This window comes from Chelonia mydas, chromosome 23 (genome assembly GCF_015237465.2).
Source record: "Chelonia mydas isolate rCheMyd1 chromosome 23, rCheMyd1.pri.v2, whole genome shotgun sequence".
Lineage (NCBI taxonomy): Eukaryota > Metazoa > Chordata > Testudines > Cheloniidae > Chelonia > Chelonia mydas.
This window is the reverse complement of record NC_051263.2, coordinates 14,162,231-14,172,094: the sequence shown is the minus strand read 5'-3', so window position 1 is coordinate 14,172,094 and position 9,864 is coordinate 14,162,231.

Below are 9,864 nucleotides of genomic sequence, written 5' to 3'. Positions count from 1 at the left end.
CATCTCCATCTGGACCAGGGGGAGATCCTCCTTCTTTTGTCTCTTTACATGGGGAACTCTTCTGGGCAGGGGTCCTCTGCAGCACCCAGTGCAAGGGAGCCCTGATCTCTGTGACTCTGTGTCTGGGTGGTGCCTGATGTGATGGGGCCCCGAACTCGGTGACTCTGTGTCCATGCATCTGTCACCACACATATCTATCCATCCATCCACTCCCGTACACCTCCATCCAGCCACTCATACATCCCTATCCACAGCCATCCAGCCAACCATCCCCATACACATGCAACCAGCCACCCAAGTATGGAATCATAGTGATATAAGGCTGGAAGGGACCTCAAGAGGCCATCTCATCCACCCACACTGTCCTTTTCAGGTGACAGCCCCAGAGCTGGGAGGAGACAAAATGAAGACATTTGAAATTAAATGAAAGGACTGAGCCCCAGTCTGCACACCTCTGCTCTCCCAGCAAAGATCGCTTCTGATCAACAGATGCCGGTGGCATAATCAGTCTTGAATCTAAACCCAAATGTGCTAATTTCTCTAGTTGATTTTAGTATATTCATATAAAGCATCTTTTGAAACATGGCATCTGCAAGTTCTGTGTCCGGGCAGAGGGCAGGAAACGACTCATTTCCCTGGGGCTCTTATGCATATTGGGCACTTCCCAATGAATGGGGCTTATTGGAAGGGTTATAAATCCTCATGCTTCGGGGTTGAAGATTATCACTCTTAGTGATCAAGAAGGGAGACAGATTACCCCACATTTCTCCAGTGCTTTCTCTGAAGCTTGTCATGCTTCCATTGCCAGAGATACTGAACTAGACAGATCTTGGGTCTGGCCTGGCCTGACCAGTTTTATGTTCATGGTTGATGCGTTGGAGGGAAATGACCCAAAATGCCCAGTGGAAATGGCTCCGTGTTCTTCCTGAGGTTGGGTGAAGTCCTGGCTCCATTGACATCAATGGCAAAGCTCTGGTCAAGTTTTCACCCCTTATTTCGAAGGCGACAATAACACACAATCTGAGTTTTCAGCAGCACTCAGGTCCTGTCATGAATCTTTAGGTGCCTTAACTGATCATTCCGTGCTTGCAAATGGCAAGGGGGCCAGATCCCCAGCTGGCCTCAGTGGGTGTGGGTCAGTATTTAAATGATGGAGTGATGCCGACTTGATGGCAGTAATGGAACAGCACCCATTGACACCAGCTGGGGGCCTGCCCCATTGACTCCAGTGGAACGATGGCTGATTCATACCAGCTGGGGGCCTGCCCCATTGACTCCAATGGAGCGATGGCTGATTCATACCAGCTGGGGCCTGCCCCATTGACTCCAATGGAGCGATGGCTGATTCATACCAGCTGGGGGCTCTCCCCATTGACTCTGTTGGAGCTGTGGCCTATTGACACCAGCCGGGGATCTGGCACTATTGACTCCAATGCAGCTGCAGCTGGTTTAAGTCCAAATGTTCATAGATCCCATAGATTCGAAGGCCAGAAGGGGCCATTGTGATCATCTAGTCTGACCTCCTGTATAACACAGGCCAGAGAACTTCCCCGAAACAATCCCTGCCTGAGCTAGCGCAGATCTTTTAGAAAAACATTCAGGTTTGTTATAAAAATCCCCAGTGATGGGGAACCCCCGTGACCCCTGGTAAATCATTCCAAGGGTTAATTACCCTCCCTGTGAAAAACGTGCGCCTTATTTCCAGTCTGAATTCGTTTAATTCAACTTCCAGCCATTGATCTTGCTAGAGCTTTGTCGGCTAGACTGGCAAGTTCATTATTTAATATTTGTTCCTCGTGTAGGTCCTGATCCTCCCCCCTCCACCTCCTCTGTGTTAAAATAAACCAACTCAGCTCCTGGAGTCCAAGTTTTCCCATCCTTTCATCATGCTTGCAGCTTTTCTCTGAACACTTTCCAACTTCTCAGCATCCTTCTTTGAATGGTGGCTCCCATGACTGGCCACAGGATCCCAGCAGTGGTTGCCCCAGGGCCAAATGCAGAGGGCACGTAACCGCTCTGCTCCTCCTCGAGATTCCCATGTTTACATCTCCCAGGATCACATTTGCCTGTTAGTTATTCTCAGTGGTCAGCGTGGAGGTCTTGGCCCAGGGTGGGGAGGGGAATACTCCAGGAAGAGCCTTGAAAGTGAAGACCACAGAAGTCTGATGTGCTAGAGAAGGGGCAGCCAGTGGAGGGATCCAAAATTGAGGGAGAAGGGTGATCTCTTTGCTTGAATTGGCATCCTGGGTGCTGAAAACCAGGGCTGAGATGTCTGGAGGTGGGCACCAAAACACCAGCCAAACCCAGAGGCCACCTCTGGCCATGCTGATGCCTGGCCCAATGTAGAGTCTAGAAGCAGACCCACAACTCCCTCCCCATGGGGGAAGACGTGAGCCTCGGCTGCCTCATTAAAGGCAGGTAACCAAAGCAAATTCCACCAGGGCTTGTTAAAAAGGAACTGTGAAGTGGCTCCGCTGGGCATCGATAATGGTCGTGCCTGGGGGATTGCGAGGAGACGCAGGCAGCAGATAGACAATAACAAAATTAATTGGAAAAAAGTGGGGGGTGGCTGAGAGTGAGGCGAAGGTGATTTGATTTGTTTTCGGGGGATGCTGCGATATCCCGGTCAGTGTGGGAGTTGGGTGGCACGGTGTCACAGACAGGCTGGGGTGAGACCACGTTCCACCAGGGGGTTTTTTTGCAGCAAAAATTTCCTTCGGTGCCTATGTTTCTGCCTCCGGGCCTGCGCTCTGTACCCCCCTGAGCCACGATGTTTTTCTCCAAGAGCTATTCACAGCCTTGCGGAGCCCGATGCGGTGGGCATGTGCAAAGGCCGCCCACTGGCTCGGGAATCTCAGGCAAGTTCATGCAAGGAGGAGCTCCTGTAAAGCTCTCCCACAGGGCAACTAGCCGCAGGGCATTTTGGGAAGGGCTTGCAATGCCTCATGGGACCAAAACATTGCTTCATGGGGGGAATGGGAACATGGCTTCCAGGGGAGTTCTCCTACCTCTGGGCTCATAGTTGAGAGGGCCGCTACTCGCCGAAACACCAGAGGTACCGAGCTCCAGAGAAAAGCTCCTGGTTGTGGATTCCAAGCAGAAAAGGGCACCTCCCTGCTCTCTGGCCCTAGGCCCCTCCCTCTGAGAGAAGGGTGGGGGCTTAGCACACCCCCCCTCTGATCAGCAGCTCCCATCGGCTAGCTTAGGCAGCTCCCCGCCTAGTGTCCTGGCTCTGGCCGCTCTTATTCTCCAGCTCCTTTCTCCCTGCATTCATTGTGCAGCCACCTAGGCACAGTGCTCGGGCTTTGTGAATCGCAGCGCGTTCCTGTGATCTCCCACGGCCCACTGCGTAGGTCCTGCAACGCTCAGCATTGCAACAGTTAAATCCCTCTGTGCATCCAGGCCCATAGTGCCTAGCCCTTAATCCAGCCCTTGGCGTGGGCCTCGAGTGCCTGCAGAATCGGAGACTATAAAGTAAGAGGGGACCATTGTGATCATCTACTCTGACCACAGGCTTTAGAACTTCCCTGAATTAATTCCCGTTTGACCAAGAGCAGATTGTTTAGACAAACAGCCTGTCAAGCTTTCCAAATGACCACTGATAGAAAATTCCCCTGCCCCGCACTTGGTAAATTGTTCTGATGTTTAATTACCCTCGCTGTTAATAATTTACTTATTGCCAGTCTGAATTTGTCTCGCTTCAACTTCCAGCCACTGGATCACGCTGCCTGGCATAGCCTTGGTTGATCCGACCCCGGGCTGTCCCCCAAGGCCACAGGGGGCTCAGCGAGAGGAAGATGCTGTTGCCGTGGTCTAGGGCCCAGACCACAGATGCCCTGGTGGGGCCCGGGGGTGCGCAGCATGTGAGCGCCCACATGTGGGGCAGATCCCAGCGGCCTGCGATGTACACTGTCCCCCAGCACAGTCAGAGCCAGGGCATGGGGAAGCGACACCCTCAGACCCCATGCCCTGCTCCCACCGGGGCTGGAGGCGGGGCAGAGGGGCCAGCGCGGCGGGGGTGGGACGGACCGAGCTGTGCCCAGAGGAGGGGCAGAGCAGAGGGGGTGGGTATCAGAGAGGGGAGCGGAGTTGGGGGGAACCCGCTACCCAGCAGTCCGAGGGGACGTATCGAGTGGCTGAAGGCACCCTGACTCCCCCGAAATATTCTATGCATGTCTGATTGCAGCCAGCAGGAGGCAGCGGGCTCACACCCACGCCCCTCGGCCTAACAAATTCTTCATTCTCCTGCATGTGTTTGGTGCTCAGAATAAATTCCTGGTCAGCCTCCGGAGGTGGGACCCGCCTGCGCCCAGCCTCGTAGCAGCTCACAGATTGGGTGTCTCTCCTGTGCTCGTTGCCCGACTGCTCAGTATTTTCGCCCCTTAGACTTTATCCAGGTATTGGTTTATTTACTACCCCCTGCTGGGGAAAACCAGACCCGTTTCCCCCCACCCCATTCCACCCTGCCCTCAGCTGGGTGCAATTCACTCAGAGTGAATCCAGAGCTGGAAAATAAGGCCAGGCGCTGCTGAATGGTAGCCATGAGTTGATGCACCGGTGTGGATAATAATGCCCGTCTCCATAGGGTGAGCGCTGTAAAAACCAGCAAGGCAGCAGTCCGGGCCCTGAAGCACTTGCAATCTGAAATAGACACCAAGAATATTGTAACAGACCGGCCTTTCGATGCTGAAAGGCAAACATTATGAACGGGAGTTAGGAGAAGGCAAAATGCCTGGTGCTTCTGGATATAAATGTGGCTTGTTACAGCTTTTCAGTGTTACAGGATTTGGAACTCTTGTGACTTTATCACAAGTCTCTTGCTGTTTGGTGTTTTACTAAAATCCCCACCTCCTGGAGTCATGTTATTTTGTGGAAGTCTTTGAGATGTTGGGCAGGAAGGGGCCTTGTGAGTTCATAAGACTATAAGAACAACCACACTGGGCCAGAGCAATGGTCCATCTAGCCCAGTGTCCTGGCTTCTGACAGTGACTGGGGCCAGGAGCTTCAGAAGGAATGAACAGAACAGGGCAATTATTGAGTGATCCATCCGCTGTCATCGACTCCCAGCTCCTAGCAGTCAGAGGCTAGGGACATCCAGAACATGGGGTTGTGTCCCTGACCATCCTGGCTAATAGCCAGGAACTTCTCTCTTTCTCTTTTGAATCCCATTATGGTTTTGGCCTCACAACATCCCCTGGCAAGGAGTTCCACAGATTGACTGTGCGTTGGGTGAAGAAATACTTCCTTTCCTTTGTTTTAAACCTGCTGCATGTTAATTTCATCGGGTGCCCCCTGGTTCTTGTGTTATGTGATCAGATACCCCCTCAGTCGTCTCTTTGCCAAACTGAACAGTCCCAGTCTTATGACTCTCTCCTCATATGCAGCCTTTCCAGCCCCTAATCATTTTTGTTGCCCTTTTCTGAACCTTTTCCAATTCCAATGTATCTTTTTGGAGATGGGGCGACCACATCTGCACCCAGTATTCAAGATGTGAGCGTACCATGGATTTATATAGAGGCAATATGATATTTTCTGTCCTATTTTCTATCCCTTTCTTGATGATTCCCAACAGTCTGTTGGCTTTTTTGACTGCCGGTGTACATTGAGTGGATGTTTTCAGAGAACGCTCCACAATGATTCCAGGATCTCTCTCTTGAGTGATAACAGCTCATTTAGACCCCATCATTCTGCATGTACAGTTGGGATTATGTTTTTCAATGTGCCTTACTTTGCATTTATCCACACCATCATCTAGCCCAGCCCCCAGCGCTGACAGGCTGCCAGCCCAGAGAAATTCCTTTGTGGGGAAAAAAAAGCTACTTTTCCTCAGTCGATCCCGCTCTGTGTTCCCTTTTCAATATCTCCATTTACCTGGAATGGATTTGACAGTACCTCGGTTTCCATGATGGAATGGCTAATGGGGTTTCTACCCCACTCGGTATTGCTGGGACCGGCTGTGGCAACACGCAATTCCCAATGCGTTACAAACCTCTTTCAATGAGTCTTTATTTCCTGAATCACAGATCTACAGTAACAAATATACACATGCCATTACCGAGTGCATCTGCCCCAGTCCTCACCCACCCTGTGCTCACCAAAGGGGGCTGTGGAGATGGGGGTGTCCAGCAAGGCCCACCCCCACCCCTGGTTCCCTGGTGGCTCAGGTCAAAGCCAGAGACGTGGACGATGGGGGTCAGCGTGGAGCTCACCTCCTCCATGGAGGAGCTGGAGCAGCAGCCAGGCAAGATCGCACTTGGGGGCGGGGAGCTTTCAAATGCAGGGCCTGCAAACCAGACCCCTCAACTTCTGGCATCAAAAGCCTGAGCTGACTCTGCGCCTGGAGCTGAGAGCTCTGAACCAGCCTGTGCAGCGAGACAGGCCGGGCTGCTGGGTGAAGGCGGATCCCTGTGTTCAGAACTCCGTCAGGATGGTCCATGGTCCAGGGGCGGCATGTGGGACTCAGGTGGAGTGGGGAGGGTGTCACATTGCCCCCACCCCCTGATTTCTGCAAGGATTTATATGCTCTGCCCTGAGCCCCACTAAATACCACCAGCACCTTTCCATTGTGCCCCCCGCTCTCAACCATTACGCATCGTTTCTGCAGGCGGGACAGGGGCTGGGGGTTATTGGCGCCTAGCTAAGACAAAGCCCTGAATATCGGGACAGTCCCAAGAAATCGTGACGTCTGGTCACCCCAGTTCCAGCAGAGCTGTTGAGGGACAGGGCTCATCCCTCACCCTCTTCCAGTCCCCCAGTGTTTAGCATTTCAGTGCTGCAGAGAAGTTTCCACAGTCAGCGCGGCCGGCCAGTCTGCACTGCTGGTGTCCTCCGGCTGCCTCAGCTCTGCTGGCTCCACATTTCCTGCATGGGGCCTGCGTCCCTGGGATGGGGCAGCCCTGGCAGGGAAGCCAAGACAGCTGCGGAACGAACACATGTAGCGAGCAATATTATTTTTCTGCCATATCAGCAGCGCCGCCACCATCACCAACACGACCACTGACCCCACCGCCGGCACCACAACCTCTGCAATACAGCCTCTCTACCGTGCTCAACGTTCCACTCTGGTGTGCACAAAAGGGGTTTTCTGGTTCGAGGTGCTCCGCAGTCCCCAGCTAATCGTGGGTTTGCCGATTTCCCTGGGTTCAGAGGTGCTACCGTAACACACCTAAGCAATAATGTACAGCACCTAGCGCAGTGGGGTGCTGGGCCATGACTGGGCCTGCTAGGCACTATACACTTTAAATTAAGGTTCACTTGATAGCTGGTTTATAAGGCGTTTGTACGTGGTGAATATATGTTCTCAATATGCTAAAGACACAGGTAAGGAGTGTGCTTGTCTACACAGGGCCACTCAGGAAAACTAATCCAAATTGACTTTTAACAGCATTAAACCCCTGTGTGGACACTTTTCAGAGTAACAGCCGTGTTAGTCTGTATTCGCAAAAAGAAAAGGAGTACTTGTGGCACCTTAGAGACTAACCAATTTATTTGAGCATGAGCTTTCGTGAGCTACAGCTCACTTCATCGGATGCATACATTATGCATCCGATGAAGTGAGCTGTAGCTCACGAAAGCTCATGCTCAAATAAATTGGTTAGTCTCTAAGGTGCCACAAGTACTCCTTTTCTCTTTGTGTGGACACTCTCCTTCAAGATTAAAGTGGCCTGAATTCAATTTAGCTTAATTCACTTCCAAAGTGAATCAAATTCAGGCCACTTCAGCTCTAAATAAGTGTGTCCACACAGGGGAAAGTCAATACAGTTTAGCGAATCCACTTTAAATTCAGGGCAAATCTATACTACAAAATTAAGTCAACCTAAGTTACGTTGACGTACAGCTAGGGTAGTAATTAAATCGCTTTTGTGTGTCCACACTACTCTCCTTGTGTTGGCAGTGCGCGTCCTCACCGGGACCGCTGGTACCGATTTAACTGCCAGTGTGGGGCATTGTGGGATGGCTTCTGAAGGCAGCAATGGTTGATGTCAGTAGCGCAATGTCTACACTGACACTGCATCGATCTAAGTACCTTCACGCAAGCGCTACGCCTCTTCCGGATGTGGGTTATTAAGTCGGTTCAGCGGGCGAGTTCCACAGATGGTAGCTGCCTTTTAGTGTAGACACTTACAGAGTCGGGGCGAAGTAAGCTGGCTTATGTAGTCTTAACTCTGTAGTGTAGACCAGAGCCTGCACTTTGTCTTAATTCGGATTAATTTTCCTGAGTGTCCCTGTGTAGACAAACCCTGCAACCACCATTCAACCCTTTCTAAATTACTTCTACATGGAACCTCAATATAAAGTGTCACCCAAGAAATCAAGTCATAGATGGGCATGGACTTGGGGTTGGGAGCCAAGCGGTCAGTGCCCGGAGGTTCTGCCCCTTGCACTCTGCTCCATCGGCCAGTAAGGCGAGGAGAAGTGATGTAAAGCCATGGAAGGCTCTCTTGGGAGATGGAGATATGACCCCGCTACTCCCAGCCCTGCTGGGACCAGGGAGCACGGAGACCCTCCCTCCTGGCTGCTTCTTCGTGTCTAGCTGACACCGCGCTGTTCCTTGCTGTCTGGCCTGTCCATGCCCGACAGGAGCCCGGCGGGACAATCTGCTGGGGAGCTGGGCAGCAGCCAGAATTAGCTGGCGATCCCAGCAGCTCAGCAGCCTGTTCCCAGCCCCATCACTCACCCACCGCTGCCATCCCTATTGCTGAGCAGGGCCACCTGGGAGGCCGGAGCGGAGGTTGGCACAGGCTCTGGAATGAGACAATGCAGAGGTGGTGGCAGTGAGTGGATGCAGAGTCCCAGGAGGTCAGAGCAGAGGGTCCCATCCACTCCAACCCCTTAACTCCCCCTCCCCCCTGCAATGTCGCTGCACAGAGTCAGAGCACGGTGGGGCTGAGAGGGACCTCGAGAGGGCATCTGGGCCAGCCCCCTGCGCTGAGCCCAGACCAGTAACCCTTGATCAGCCCTGGCAGGGGGTTTGTCTGACCTGTTCTTAAAAACCTCCGATGACGGGGATTCGCCATCCTCCCTTGGAAGCCTGTTCCAGAACTTCACCAGCCCTAGAGTGAGAAACTTTTTCCTCCTGCAGAACCAAAACCTCCCTTGCTGCAGATTATCATGGAATCATAGAAGATTAAGGTTGGAAGAGACTTCAGGAGGTCATCTAGTCCAACCCCCTGCTCAAAGCAGGACCAATCCCCAACTAAATCATCCCAGCAAGGGCGTTGTCAAGCTGGGCCTTAAAAAACCTCTAAGGATGGAGATTCCACCACCTCCCTAGGTAACCCATTCCAGTGCTTCACCACCCTCCTAGTGAAATATTGTTTCCTAATATCCAACCTAGACCTCCCCCACTGCATCTTGAGACAGTGCTCCTTGTTCTTTCATCTGCCAGCACTGAAAACAGCTGAGCTCCATCCTCTTTGGAACCCCCCTTCAGGTAGTTGAAGGCTGCTATCATATCCCCCCTCACTCTTCTCTTCTGCTGACTAAATAACTCCGGTTCCCTCAGCCTCTCCTCATAAGTCATGTGCCCCAGCCCCCTAATAATTTTCGTTGCCCTCCGCTGGACTCCCTCCAATTTGTCCACATCCTTTCTGTAGTGGAGGGCCCAAAACTGGACACAGTACTCCAGATGTGGCCTCACCAGTGCCGAATAAAGGGGAATAATCACTTCCTTCAATCTGCTGGCAATGCTAATACTAATGTAGCCTGTCACAAATATAAAGGGAAGGGTAACAACCTTAATGTATGCAGTAACATAAAATCCCTCCTGGCCAGAGGTATAGAATCACTTACCTGTAAGAGGTTAATCAGTTCAATTAATCTAGTTGGCACCTGACCAGAAGGACCGATGGGGAAAGAAGATAC